This window comes from Schistocerca cancellata, chromosome 1 (assembly GCF_023864275.1).
Source record: "Schistocerca cancellata isolate TAMUIC-IGC-003103 chromosome 1, iqSchCanc2.1, whole genome shotgun sequence".
NCBI lineage: Eukaryota > Metazoa > Arthropoda > Insecta > Orthoptera > Acrididae > Schistocerca > Schistocerca cancellata.
Window position 1 is genome coordinate 912,716,995 of NC_064626.1, and position 16,442 is coordinate 912,733,436.

Here is a 16,442-nt window from a genome sequence, read left to right on the forward strand (position 1 = left end):
AGAAATGAAAGGCACTTATCTACGTAATCGTAGTATTTATTAAGGTATAAGTAAAAAAATACAGTCTTAGGCATAAATAAAGTCTTCTGAACTTTGGTTATTTACGAGGGATGGAACTTACATAGTGGCAACTATTTATTCACAACCGATACAAAAGAGTTACATGTTTGCACCTGTTACTGTCCTTCAAAGTAGTCACCTGCGTTGTGTAGAACCCGTCGCCAGCGATGTGGAAGGCGTAGTATACCGTTACCAGAGCTTGTTCTGTTGATGGTGCGAATGGAGCGGCCTAAAGTTAAGGTGATTCTCGTGTATGACTGTGATGATGTCATACTAACGTGTTACGTTCCTCCACGGCAGACCGTCAATGCACAGTGTTACTGTTCATTTTTGGAGCATCATCTGCGACCAGCTTTGTGAAAGAAGCGGCGACACTTTCTGCGCAACCCACCCATCATTTTGCACGACAATGCGCGGGCGCATACAGCGCAAGTTGTGGCTGCTCTGTTCGGTCGATGGGACTGGGAGGTACTGTACCATCCACCATACTACCCGGACTTAATTGTGACTTTGACTTGTATCCGAAGATGAAGGAACCACTTCGTGGCATTCGCTTCAGAACTGTTCCAGAGATTTGATAGCCAGTAGACCGCTCCCTTCGCACCATCAACAGAACAGGATCTGCTAACGGTATAACACGCCTTCCACATCGCTGGCAACGGGTACTACACAACGCTGGTGACTACTTTGAAGGACAGTAACAAGTGCAGACGTGTAACTCTTTTGTATCGATTGTGAGTAAATAATTACCACTATTTAAGTGCCAAGCCTCGATCTTATGGCGCATATAACGAATATAATATATAAAAAACAAAAAAATTGCATATATTTTAATTAATCAGTCTTCCATAGTATCTGGAGAAATGTGTCTTTCATAACATCCCTTGCACATGAATGTCACATGCTCAGGGCAGAGTGATTTGTGACACAAAATACATGCTTTTCTAGAGCGTCTATTCTTCCTTCTTGGACTAAGCGCACAAAAGCCAGTGGGTACTGTCTCTGTTTTCACGTTAGGAAGAGGTACAAACCGCTTCAGTTGGAACTTGAGATTCGACGAAATATTCTGCAGTGTTATTCTTCGTGAAATATTTGGTTTCAGCATCTCCAGAGCCACATCTTTCAGGAATACACGTATTGCAATTACATTTTGTGTGGTTTCTTTGTACATAATTAGCGCGTTGATCCCAGTTATATTCAGAATAGTGAAGAACACTCCCATTGGCCACCTTGACATTCGTGCAACAGATTAATCCTCTTTCCTTTGGGTAACAACGTCCACACCTCCTTTACTATTGTTATAACATGTAATAATTTCTGGTTTAGCTTCAATAGCTGTCTCATGATCGATATTATCGTCGTTTTGGAGTGAGGATAACGAAAGTACAGTTTTTTTCCTTAATACGTAAGATACAATGGCATTATTTTCACCGAAACCAAAAATAGAACTCGGCATCCGTCTAATCTTTGTTGAAAAAACTAATGGAGGGATTTCTTTTTTATATTTGCATAATGTGCCGACTGCGTTTGTTCTGTAGACATTTTTCAATTCTTTGAATAGTGGAATCTACGTGAAATAATTGTCCAGTGTTATGTTTCAACCATTGTTCAACATAGGAGCAGGAATCCTCTTGACTACGTCAGCAGTCACGTTGCTCAAATTATAAGGTCCAGGTGTCTGTTTTCCGGCATAAGCCTCCAAATTACACGAAAAAAATGTTTTCGCATCTACGAGGGCGTAGATTTTTGTTGTATTTAGCAGGTTTATCTGAAATATATACCTGAAACTCAGAGCGGTGCCTGAATGACTCCAGCATTTCATCAATAGTACAGTACTCTCCGGGTGTATAATTATCGTCACAGTGCCTAACAAAGACCTCAGATATTTCTCGGATAGGCGCTAGGTTATCAACTTGCTTTCTTGTCTCCCGAGTATTGATATCATCAAAACGTAACACTCGTAACAAAAATAAGAAGCGCTTTATGGACATTGTTGCAGTAAAACTCGTATACTACGAGCGTAATCCCAAAAGTTAGGTCTCGGTTTGAAGCAACTAAACAGAATGCAAATCTAACTACACTGGCTCTGAAGGAGCCTTTGTATTGCTTCATTAACTAGTCTAGTGCATGGGGACCCTTAACCTTTCATGGTTTGAAGAACCACGTTCATTAACAAAACTACACCAGTATGTATGAGAAATGATAAGCATTCTTATCATTAATTATTAATTAAGTAAAGCACAACAAACTATAGCTCTTTAAGGCGAACTCTAGATTGCGGTTTATTGGTACAATCCTGAAGCGATGCAGTCCCTCAACAAAGGAAATAGCTTACAATACGTTAGTTCGTCCAGTCTTAGAGTATTGTTCGTCTGTATGGGTCCCTTACCAGTTGGGGCTGATTCAAGAGATTGAGAAGGTCCAAAGAAGAACGGCAAGATTCGTGACTGGTACATTTAGCCATCGCCAGAGCATTACAAATCTCATAGAAAGTTGGAAGTGGGACACACTTGCAGATAGACGACGCGCTAAACAGGAGGAGCTGCTCACTAAATTCCGAAATCCAAATTTCGCCGAGGATGTAGAGCGTATATTATTACCACCAACTTTCAAATCGCGTAATGATCGTCATTCAAAGATAAGGGAAATAAGAGCTCGTACTGAGGAGTTCAGACATTCGTTTTTCCCTAGTGCGATCCGCTAGTGGAACAGAGGGGGGAAATATGACTTTGGCGCGAATTGTGCCGTCCGCCACACGCCGCTTGGTGGCTAGAGGAGTGTATATCTAGATGTAGATGTAGAAATAACAAATGTGCTTTCATAAGCAGTCTTTTGAGCTGCTCAAAAATATAATTGGCTCATCAAATGACAACACAACATTAAATTCAAGTTCAACCACTTTCTCATAATAAATTAGGACACTCGGAATTAAATTCACTAGGATAGGATACCTGTCGAGGTTTGTGATTTGGGATAATCACGCGTGTAAGATAGAGTTTTTAGCAACACCACGATTATTATTAAAGTCAACCAAATTTCACAAATACCTGGTCCATTTACAGAGCGCCAAATATAAACAATTTAGTGGAAGGCTGGTGGTACTGGTGGCGTAATTTGCAGTGGTTATTAACCTGGCAGCGATGCAGTCACAGCAAAACTGTTGCTTCGTCCTGATACATCCCTTCTTGGCGTCGGTATTATATTTATAGGGCCAAAAACCATGCCATGATAATGGTATCACCAAATGCAGCATCCAAGGGCCAGAAATACTGCCCTTAAGTTCTTCTGGCCTCAAGACTCCAGGAATATGAGCCACAATGATACGTTTCTGCTAGCGACGTGTTAACCACAGAACTGCTCAGCTAAGACTCCTTACACGTCCTAAAGGACGAGTTGCCACTTGCGCGCCAACCACACGTTTTCCACTTGACGAGACTACTTCCGTAGCTGCGGGGCTCCTCCACATCTTTTACATTCAACATTAAGTTCCATAACTATGGACCAAGTCATTGACAGTGGATTATATAACAATCACTTCAATAGTTATTTAAATTCACAAGCACATTTTAAACAACATAGTTCAAAAGTTTCACATAACTGAAACATGTATACATAGTCAAAGAATTTCCGTGACAGATACAACATTTTATATAAGCAACACTACAAAATGACACAGAAATATCGATACAGTTACAGAAAGGTCGAAAATAAGTGTTACAGCTGGAACTGCCAGCTCCGCTTGTATACTTTTCTTACCACCTCACTTGCCTGTGACGCCACCAGAAGGAATACATTTCTAAGGAGGGCAATGGTCGTAATGTTTTGGCTCATCGATGTATATGTCAAATTGGGAGCAGCTACACAAAAGGACTAAAATGTACGTGGCGCGAAAGAACTAGTTCTTGTGCGGTCAGCCACACACGTCATCATCATCATGAGCATCGTTATCATCACCGTCGTCGATAGAGGAAGGATCTAATAGGTATGGTGAACACAGTGAGCACCTTGCAGGGAGGATGATTCAAATTTCTGTCGAGCAGTTCTGTTTTCCATGGCCTCATTAATCGCTTTACAAGAGCGCTGGTTTGGTTTCTTTAATAAATCCACAGAAGACTTCATTCCATATCCTTATCGAATTAAGAGCAAATGATACATTCCTGTACTGGTGTGCATGTATTAACGCGGATGGTGGATTAATATGAAATGGCAAAGAGCAGTGCACTATATGACATAAAGTAAGTAGCATTCTGCCGCGCCTATCTGCATTTGTGAGCTTTTCAGTGGGATAAAACATTTAACTTTGATTCTCGTGTTTGTTCAGGTATTATGAAGGTAGGGGAACATGGCGCAGGGAGAAACAAATAATATAAATTTATCTGTGAGTAAACTTTTATTTATTGCAAAAACATTGCAATACAAAGGATAAATAGATAATTGTTGGCACATTGTAGAGGATAACTTTCAGAAAAGAGAAATTTTTCTATCATCTGTAGTTATAATTTGAAATCAACCTTACATTTGTTTCACTGTGTCCCATGTATCTGGTACACTGAAACAGTAGATGGAGCACAATGATACAAATATGTTTAACATTTCAACATGTATCATTTATCCGGTTTTACCCAAGAACACATCAGCATAATAGTTAATGGAAATTATCACTTTAAAAAGGGCCAACGGCCTTGCCACAGTGGTCAGATCACCTAAGTTAAGAACTGTCAGGCTGGGTTTGGATGGGTGACCACCCGGTCTGCCGAGCGCTGTTAGTAAGCGGGATGCACTCAGCCCTTGTGAGGCAAACTGAGGAGGTACTTGATTGATAAGTAACGGCTCCGGTCTCGTGAACTGACATACGGCTGGGAGGGCGGTGTACTGACCACATGCCCTTCCCTATCCGCATCCAGTGACGCCTGTGGGCTGAGGATGAAACGGCGGCCGGTCGGTACCGCTGGACCTTCATGGCCTGTTAGGGTGGAGTTTAATTTTATCGATTTAAAAACTACATTCTTAACCCTGAAATGGTATAGGCTACTTAAGCTCTGAATATAACATCTTGAATGATTCACAATAGTAGAACAAAAATGTCCACAACTACAAAGCGAATACAAAGATTTAATAATTTTGAGGAAATACTCAATGAGATTTATCCCATATTATAGAAGAAAAGTCAATTCCAAATGATAAGGAACCCTAGAATCTTTTTGTTTCCCCACATTGAATAGGTTTCGGGAGAATCATTGTTCTTTGGGTACGGCACACTGATGATACATCTTTGACTGGTGGTTTTAGTAATGAGTTTTCCTTTCCTGTGCTGGTCCTAAAAAGCTTTCTTCGTAGTCTTTCTCAGAGTCTTTTACCTTTGGTTACGACACAAATGTAAAATTTCTTCCTGCCGGAGGTTTCAAATTGCACCAAAACATAAACGTCTGCTTTGGCATTCCTCTCCAGATTGTTATACCCATCCGACTTTAATGATGACGTTAGTTTTTCATGCATTTCTTCATCGTTGTCAGAATCATATCGAATAATAGCACTGACGTTGTCATTGCTGATTCATCCCGTTTTCTCTTTACAAAAAGTAATGTCTTTACTAGCGACGTTTCCTTTTTGTACATTAAATTTTCTTGCTGTGCTTTCATTTCTGGTGTGCTGGTAGCAATAAGACTTTTGCTTTTCGTTTTTCCTCTTACTAGCTTTCGGGTGAGCATGGACATTTTCAGGAGAATATTTGAACACTTGTGAATTTCCTTTTGATGAGTTAGATTCATTCACACATCAAGCCTTCTGTTGAGGGATCGTTTTCCATGAACAATGACTCCTGTTCAGCTGTAGTTCCAAAAGGGCAATTAGTGATGTAGCTCCCCAGTATATCTGCTTCTGTGAAGACACTTTTATCAAAAGGAACAATTCCACTTTTAAAAATGCTGCTACAAGTTGGTTGGTGTCATTGCTTCCTGGTATGCTATATTTACGCAGCTCAGAAGATAATAAATGAATGTCTGACCAGGGTGTTCCGTAAGCCAATTGTCAACAGCAGCATTACAAAATATCTTAACTGGCTTAAAAATACCAACATCTAAACGCTGCATCTTATTGGTGGAAAAGTTAGAACTGTGACACCACTGTTCTTCGCTGTTTCTAACACTTCGATAGATAATTGACTTTCGTGGTTATCACAGAGAAGTAAAGCTGGATCCTCTTTAGAACTTTTGGAACGTTGAATAAAGTGCTTCATCACCTGTACGAACAGCTCGGCTGCCGTCCAGCCAGATTTGTCTGCTAGTCCTAGAGTTCAATTACTTTTTGAGGTTTTTGGATTGTACTAGAGTAGTTTCATCTAAATTAAATGCCCTCATCCCAGTTGCAAACTCAGGTCAAACTCTACAAAGTGACTGCAACTTATTGAAAAATATCTCAACATTTGATTTGTGAAATGCAATGGCCCTTGATAGACTGCATCCTACTGGTCAATGAATACTTCATTTTGGATTCCTTGCCAAAAGTCCCATAAATCACTCAACACCTATTGTCTTCTGCCCATCTGAATTTGAAGAGAAGTGAATTTCATTAAGAAATAGCACTTCATGGACTAGCTTCCTACATTGTTCAGTTGAAAGACCACGAAACATTTCTGAACAGTATAAAATGTAAGCTCTTAATATCCTCTCCTGTTCCACAGAAAACACCTTTCTGCATTCATAATTAGGCCGAAACTTCTCTTCTCCCCGTTCGGCGGCATGCATTTTTGAATTACATACATATCTGAATAGAGATGGATACTTCACATCTTTCATTTCAGCAGCTGCACGAATACTCTTTCCGTTCCTAACAAGTTTGACAGCTTCCTTCTTCGAATCTTAAGAAAATGAAACCATGTTTGTAGTTCTTTTGTGTTTACGAACCGTTTTCCACTCCATAAGAAATAAAGAAAGATTTTTTTTGGTATCGAAGGTCAAAGTAAACGTATATACATATTTTAACTTGCTAAAATTATCTTAAAAATTAGAAGTTTTACGACAATATTTGTATTTTTGAATCATATGTGGCACACTGAAACGTTTGACTGTGCCCCACACACTTGGATAACTAAACCCAGGTTGTGAGATAAGTCTGACTGAAGGAGGTTATGTCACTTACCTGCGTCTTTATTTCAGTGAATGTTGTTCTCAAATACGGAACACAATATTCTGTAAACATCAGTAAAATTACATATCTGTCTCGACCTGTGCGCAACACACTCTTCCTTCTTACGCATCTCTAGAACAACTTCGACGTTGACGTAGTGGTAAACCACACCCCTTCCTACTTTCGCTTCCCCCATACGTATCTGGATTGCAACAAAGTGTACCTAGCAGACGTGACTCACCAGAGGATCCTCTCGAGAACAAAGGCGACAGCAGGCACAGTGTCGGCGCTCAGCTTGGTGTCCGGAGCACATTCAGGATAAGGATCAGTGTCACAGCCGGTGGCGGTGACCGTCCCCAAGCCCAGCTGTGGCGCGGTTCGCAGCTGCTCACGCAGGCTTAGCTTGGTGTCGATGTCTGATGTAGCCTCGGTGCACATCTCAATGCCCAGCACGACGTGCAGCGGCTCTGGGACCGGATCCACCTTCACGTCCGCCTCCTGCAACGTAGCAAACAGCCTCTGACCTGCAGCCTGGCCACGGTGCCGTTAATGCTACAGCTTTATCAAAACATTAAAGAGCACCTTTTTATTTATTGCTAGTATGAATACGCGTCTGCTACCCACAAACAACAGCAGACCAGTTTTTTTTATTCTTAACTATAATTATTGCTCTATGATTTTACACTACCGGCCATTAAAATTGCTACACCACGAAGATGACGTGCTACAAATGCGAAATTTAACCGACACGAAGAAGATGCTGTGATATGCAAATGATTAGCTTTTGAGAGCATTCACACAAGGTTGGTTTCGGTGGCGACACCTACTACGTGCTGACATGAGGAAAGTTTCCAACCGATTTCTCATACACAAACAGCAGTTGACTGGCGTTGCCTGGTGAAACTTTGTTGTGATGCCTTGTGTGAGGAGGACAAATGCGTACCATCACGTTTCCGACTTGGGTAGAGGTCGGATTGTAGCCTATCGCGATTGCGGTTTATCGTATCGTGACATTGCTGCTCGCGTTGGTTGAGATCCAATGACTGTTAGCAGAATATGGAATCGGTGGGTTCGGGAGGGTAATACGGAACGCCGTGCTGGATCCCAGCGGCCTCGTATCACTACCAGTCGAGATGACAGGCATCTTATGCGCATGGCTGTAACGGATCGTGCAGCCACGTCTCGATCCCCTAGTCAACAGATGGGATGTTTGCAAGACAACAACCATCTGCACGAATAGTTCGACGACGCTTGCAGCAGCATGGACTATCATCTCAGAGACCATGGCTGCGTTTACCCTTGACGCTGCATCACAGACAGGAGCTCCTGCGATGGTGTACTCAACGACGAACCTGGGCGCACGAATGGCAAAACGTCATTTTTTCGGATGAATCCAGGTTGTGTTTACAGCATCATGATGGTCGCATCCGTGTTCGTCGACATCGCGGTGAACGCACATTGGAAGCGTGTATTCGTCATCGCCATACTGGCGTATCACCCGGCGTGATGGTATGGGGAGCCATTGGTTGCACGTCTCGGTCACCTCTTGTTCGCATTGACGGCACTTTGAACAGTGGACGCTACATTTCCGATGTGTTACGACCCGTGGCTCTACCCTTAATTCGATCCCTGCGAAACCCTACATTTCAGCAGGATAGTGCACGACCGCATGTTGCAGGTCCTGTACGGACCTTTCTGGATACAGAAAATGTTCGACTGCTGCTCTGGCCAGCACATTCCCACATCTCTCACCAATTGGAAACGTCTGGTCAATGGTGGCCAAGCAACTTGCTCGTCACACTACGCCAGTCCCTACTCTTGATGAACTGTGGTATCGTGTTGAAGCTGCATGGGCAGCTGTACCTATACACGCCATCCAAGCTCTGTTTGACTCAATGCCCAGGCGTATCAAGGCCGTTATTACGGCCAGAGGTGGTTGTTCTGGGTACTGATGTCTCAGGATCTATGTACCCAAATTGCGTGAAAATGTAATCACATGTCAGTTCTAGTATAATATATTTGTCCGATGAATACCCGTTTATCATGTGCATTTCTTCTTGGTGTAGCAGTTTTAATGCCCAGTAGTGTATTTAATAACTAATTCCAGAGAAATGATATTTCCACTTATTTCCTAATGACTGTAACACCATCAAGTCACAGAATGTGACCACCCGTCAATAGCCTGAATAACCACCTTTTGCAGTGCGGACTGCTGCGAGACATCCAGGAAGAGAGTCAATGAAGTTCTGGAAGGTACTGAAAGAGAGGCGGAGCCATGCCAATCAACTGCCATGGCAAGCTGTGCTAGGTTTCCCTGTCGAGGATCCATTGTGCGAACAGCCAAATTAAAGATGTCTCACTCATTATCAATTGGGTTTACGTCTGGGGAGTGTAGTGGCCGGGGTAAATTCATTCTGCTGCTCTTCGAACCGAAAATGTATACCGCGAGCTGTACGGCATGTGTTATCGTCCAGCTGGTGCCGAGGGAAAAGCCTCTCACAATGGTGAGAGTACCCAGGGAATGCTACGAAAACATTCCCCAGACCATAACCCTACCTGCTCGGGCCTGGACCCTTCTGACGATTGTTGCAGGGTGTTTGCATTCAGAACCCAGTACTTTGTCGTCGATGGTGAGTGTTCATCGGAGGTGAGGGTATCATCTGGAGTGCCCCAGGGAAGTGTGGTAGGTCCGCTGTTGTTTTCTATCTACATAAATGATCTTTTGGATAGGGAGGATAGCAATGTGCGGTTCATCTGTAAAGGAGACCGCTTATAAAACACTAATACGACCTATTCTTGAGTACTGCTCGAACGTTTGGGATTCCTATCAGGTCGGATTGAGGGAGGACATAGAAACAATTCAGAAGCGGGCTGCTAGATTTGTTACTGGTAGATTTGATCATCACCCGAGTGTTACGGAAATGCTTCAGGAACTCGGATGGGAGTCTCTAAAGGAAAGAGACGTTCATTTCGTGAATCGCTACTGAGGAAATTTAGAGAACCAGCATTTGAGGCTGACTGCAGTACAATTTTACTGCCGCCAACTAACATTTCGCGGGAAGACCACAAAGATAAGATAAGAGAGATTAGGCCTCGTACAGAGGCATATATGCTGTCATTTTTCCCTCGTTGTGTTTGGGAGTGGAAAAGGGAGAGAAGATGCTAGTTGTGGTACGAGGTACCCTCCGCCACGCACCGTATGGTGGATTGCGGAGTATGTATGTAGATGTAAATGTAGATGTAGATGCTTCACGCCTTACACACCAACGACCATCTGTCCTCTCAAAAGGCCACCTCTCGCCATTCAGTGGACGTCCAGTTGCGGTATTGGCGTGCAAATTCCAGTCTTCGTCGTCAATGACTGGCAGTCAGCTTGGGCGCATGAACGAGGTGCCTTATGCGGAGGACCATATGCAGCAACGTTCTCTGAACGATTATTGAGGAGGCGCTGATGGTAGCCTCTAGACTCATCTTGGCGGTCAGTTGAACAATAGCTACACTTCTACTCGCCCATACACATCTGCACAGCCATCGTTCACCCCTGCCATCTAAAGCCTCTGGTGCACCAGAGTTGCATTGCGGCGAGATGTGGATAGCACCACTTTGCCATGCACGGTTTAGTGTAACCAAGGCGGCACGCGAACAGTTTACAGACTTACCAGTTTCGGAAATATTTCCACTTTTGGTCCGAAAGCCTTTTGGATGTCGGATAAATCGCGCCGTTTCCGCATTACGACAACGATCGCACTGTTTTCCGTGACCCCGATACACTATATATACGCTCCACTATTTGTGCTACCACCTACCATCTGTGAGTGATCATTGCACGTTGACGCGTACGTAGTCGGTGTCACATTGGTGTAACTGGACCGTGTATAACAGTACTTCCGTGGCACTTATTTATTTATTGCTGGTATATATACCTACAATGCCGGAAAAAATGCAACATCCCGTAGGACCGATTTCAGTGGCACTGGGATATAATATGAACATATTGAGGGCTTGTAGTGTTAGTGAGTGATTTGACACCGTCATCGTCGATCAGATGGCACTAGGAGACCAATCTGTGCCCCTTCTGTTTTGATTCTGGAGGCACTAACACCACTGAGGTTAGATGTGAACAGAGCGGTTCTAGGCGCTTCAGTCCGGAACCGTTCTGCTGCTACAGTCGCAGGTTCAAATCCTGCCTCGGGCATGGATGTGTGTGATGTCCTTACGTTAGTTAGGTTTAAGTAGTTCTAAGTCTAGGGGACTGATGACCTCAGATGTTATGTTCCATAGAGCTTAGAGGCATTTGAACCATTTTTAGATGACAACAGTGCTCGCAACATTCATTCTAGGGTACAACCATGCCCCAATGACGAGTACGTACTCCTGTTGAGTAACTTCTCCCATTTGAATGGAATCACATTGTGGGTCTACGGGAAGGTGAACGGACGCATCGAAGGATTGCTGCACATTTTGAGCACAATGCATCGTTGATGCGTCGCTGCTTTGAGTAGTGGTCTGTGGAACTTTCCCACACCTGTAGACAAAGCTCTGGACATTTGTATATTATATATACGTGCCAAGACTGGTGCACTGTGCGAGCCGCGGCCGACTGAAAATCATCCAGGGACCAAATCCCGGTACTTGTTGCACTTGCTCTCTCATTAGGTACTATCTGCTTGCAGTGATCACGTGCACCTCTGACCAGGCTACCCGTAAAACCATGACATCGCCAAGCATGGCTACTCTGGTGTCATGAACGGGTTCATTGAGGGCTGGAATGACGCTCTGTTGTTTTAGTATTGAGAACAGGTTCTGTCTGTATACCATTGATGGATGTATACGTGTATGGTGAAGATCTGGTGAGCTGTTTGTTCCACAGTGCACTCGCCCACGACATGCAGGTCGTATCCCTAGGTTTATGGTGTGGGGGGTCATTTGTTATAGCACGCGGTCCCATTTGATGTTCCTGTTGGGTAAGGTAACCAGTACCCGACAAATTGCACCGAATTTTATCCCTGTGCTCTTGTCATTTCATTGACAGGAAGGTGACGTGCTTTTTCAGCAAGACATTGCACGTCGATAAACGGCTGCTGCGACGCAACGTGCTCTTCGAGGTGTCCTGGGCAGAAAGATCACCAGATTTCTCGCCAATTGACCACGCATGCGACATGATGAAGCGGGAACTTTCTCGTTCCCCAGAACGTGCAAGAACGATTGCCAAATTGCAACAAACGGAGCAAGACGCTTGGGCCACTCTATCGCAGGATGCCATTCGTTTGTTTTATTTGTTCTGTATTCTTTATCATATACTCCTACAATGAAGAACTACATGTCCCCCCACTTGCCAATAGAATGACCTTTCCTTGAGAGAGATGCACATTCTCCCGGCAGTGTAGAAACGTCAGCAGACTGTAACGTTTCATTCTTTATTATAACTAATATTCTGCGATTTTATTTAATAATGCATTTCAGAGAAATAACACTCCAGTTTATTACTTAATGACTACTAAAACACAAATTACTTATAAAATTTAACTACACAATGCCATAACTATTTACCAATTAAGATCTTGGTTCCTTCATTTATCGTACTTCTTAAGTTACACATGACTACATATGTTACTTTAAAAACATATTCCGACAATTTTGCGACCTCCAGCACTTGACTAGTGTTCCTGACATCCGGAAGACTTTGTCCAGGCTAAATAGTCCAAATCTGGTGGGTTCAACTTTTTCTTAAAAGTTTCCACTGAATGGCAATGATTTACAATTTGGTTTACATTCTAACAGCCCTTGACCGATTTCTACGTATCTGCAGCCAGGCAACACCTTCGACACTTCTCAGATTACACATGTCCGCAAGTAGTAGGCTCTAGCGGAGCAGTGCAGCGTCACTCAGCCGAAGGTGGTCACAGGAGTTGTTTACCTGCAGGTGCCTAGGAATTGGTCGTGGGCTGTCTCTGTACAAGTACATTTTTAAAGTACTCAGCAAAGGTGACTAGGCGTCACTGAGGGTGTCGCTCAACTACGGTGTCTTAGAGGGACGTTTTCCATTTTATTTATGCGTGTGCCAATGTCGCACTGTCCCATGTTCACGCCACAGTGGGACACAAAGTAGGACAGCAGAAAAAGTATAAATTCCAGTTCTTGCTTTGGATGACGTTCAAATTTGGTCGAATGGTTTTGAATGGTACCTAGTATTAAAGAGCAAAAATTGCGGTCGCACCACACTCCAAAGGCGTAAGATCACGTTCAGAAGGGTTGCAGCCCCAGGACGTCTTTGCAGACTGGGTGAATCGTCCGTGGGTGTCGGAAGTGTCAAAAGTTGTCAAGAAAGTCTTCTTGCAGGACATCGCAGTGCAAACTGTCGTTTTCGACTTCTAAATTTGTGTAAATGAACGCCCCAAGTGAAAGGGTGGTTTCATTGACGCTCTGTATGCCACCTCCCGACGCTTTTTCGTGTCGATTTTGATCGCCGGTGTGTGTGAAATGCTAGCCATAAGAAAATCAAGTGATTTCCACGCTGGGCTTCGTGATTCTGACCTCCAATGCAGAGGCGTCATGAGAAGGGACAATATGTGGTTAAGGGGGTCTGTGACGCTCTTCCTACCGTGCGACAGGTCCGCGGTAAAGTGTGGTGAAACCTGGTGCAAATGTGACATCGTTAATCCACCTTACACCTGACATGCACTTCCTGACTCTGACCTTTTGTTGGGCATGTATCCACACCTTGCTGTTTGAAGCGTCGCAGACAACGAGGCTGCAACATTACAGAGGAAGGTTATAGGCACTTTTGAGCAATTTCACACTTTTGCGTCGCAGTTGGGGAAAGTGACGCGGTTTCAAGAAAGTGACCCTTGCATTCTTTCTCGCAGTGTATATTAGCATACCCGCTAATCATATACGGTATGAATCTAACGTTTTATCGAGCACTCCTTCACGACACAATTTTTTTTTATCCTCAGGCTTTTTCAACGAATACAAACCACAATATGAGCCGTTGGGTTTCTGGCACCAAGCGATATCGATTATTACTTGCGTCTTTGATCGTTGTCCCTGTGCCTTGTTCTCTTTGCGTCTTTGAGGCAGGCTATTTATGGTGGCGCGCGTGCGCAAGTCGAGGAGAGTGGGTCCACGCATGAGCCGAGTCAGTCTGTGACGTGACATGCTTTCTATGTTGTCGTCGTGGAGAGTTGGCGACACTATGTCACGTGGCACGGCCGTATGCCGTGAGGACCAGTTGAGTTGGAGCAACGAAGAAGCATGGGCGGCTGCCGGAAAGTAGTAAAGTTGTATTGACACGGCTGGCCAGTGGCGACCAGGATTTGCTAATATCTCGAGATCTATGTGGATGGATGGCGTGTGAAATTCACATGAAGAAAAAAAATTAACCGGCAAACTTTCGTGGTGGGTTCCTCCTTCTATATATAGTGAATATTATTGTGTACTTAAGGACTGTTGACTGTTGCAGTTGCTCGTGCTAGTGGTCAGCAAAACGTTCACTGCAGTGGTGGCGAGGCGAGTTATGTTCTGGAACGGCCATGAAATTATGTTACTAAAGTGGTTAGAAATAGCGCCTCGCATTTGTAAGTTTGTATTTGGTGCTTAGTGGCACGCTGAAGGTAGCTGGTTAACTTGAACATCATTTCTTAATTTAGTTATAGATTTAGAATTTTCTGGTTTTACGAATTAGTGGTAGTTGTTGTTTCTTGATAATTTCTTGTGTGTATGGAAGGCAAGTGGCCATGATAAATATAGGCCACATTGTGTTTTATATTCGGGTAGAGGCTTGTGTATTTTGGTCTGTGGCCGTAGAGGCTGTTCTTATTTCATTAGCGATCTATTGAAGTGACATTAGTTTTCTATTGCAATTTCAAATACCTATCTGAAGGTTGATTGTCATGTTAGGTACTGCACGTTTGATTTATGTGGTGTCAGCCATTCAGCAAAGACGGATTATCTTTTAAGGTGGACCTTAAGTCATTGGGTGTGGACTGACACATCTTTCTAGTATATATATATATATATATATATATATATATATATATATATCATTAACGCGCGATTTTTCTAATCCATCCAACGAGAGGCTTGTTTTAGGTAGAAGATTTCCTACTACCCAAAGTTAAGTCTAAGTTCACTCTTTGGATCGTGTGTATGTGAAATCATAACAGATTAACGTTTGCTCGCGTCCATCACTTGTTCATCAAATTGACGTTTGGCCTTAAGCTTGTATAAAGTCTACAATATTTTGGTTGTTGTTACCGGCACGTAAAGGGACCGTTGTCACAAGTGTGGCGGTTAATACTGTAAATACCAATTATGGAGGGGGCGTTGATATGTAAATGTTGTTAATTGATTATTACTCTGATGAATTCATGTGTATGTGTAATCAATAAAGAAGTGTTGCAACTACGAGCTGGTTGTGTTACTGGTATACAAGGTTAGAGTGTGCAGTCGTCACACCACGATATACCATTATAAAGAAGACTGATACACTTCAGAACAACAACTGTACTTGACATTACATACGTATGACAGACACAACTGGAATATGTTTCAGTTATACGAAAAGTGCCCAGTGTCTTAAAATTGTTGACAAGACACACGAGACAGTGTAAACTGCACATACAGGGTGGAAAGTATTTAAACCGACAAACTCTGGGAGGTTGTAGGGGACATCAAAATAAACATTTTTCCCTAATGTCATGTTTTCCTATGAGGATTATTTAAACCGGTAGAGGCCGTATTGCGCTATTCAGTTGTTAAAGGGCGTATTACGCTCTTCAGTTGTAGGCAACTGCTGTCCACCAGTGTAGTAGTGCAATGTCTCTGTTTACTAATGGAGCGATTCACCTGGAGTGAGTACACTGATATGGTTGGTGCGTACAACGTAGCGCACCACAACGGACGAGCTGCACAGCGGGTTTATCAACAACAATATACTAATCGCCGTATCCCGCATCATACGAACTTTGCTGCTGTGTACCAACGTCTGCGTGAGACCGGGTCATTTTGCAGATTACCTGGACAGGGACGCCGTCGCACAGTAAGAACGCTGCAATTTGAGGAAGCTGTCTTGCAGCATGTGGAGCGGGATCCTTTAATCAGCACTCGTGCAATTGCACGTAACGTGCCGAGTAATCAGACGAATGAAAGAACAGTCTTTTGAGAGCAGTTGTTACGTCCATTTCACATACAGCATGTCCACAACCTGGAACCAGTTGATTATCCACCGCCGGCCGAAGTGGCCGAGCGGTTCTAGG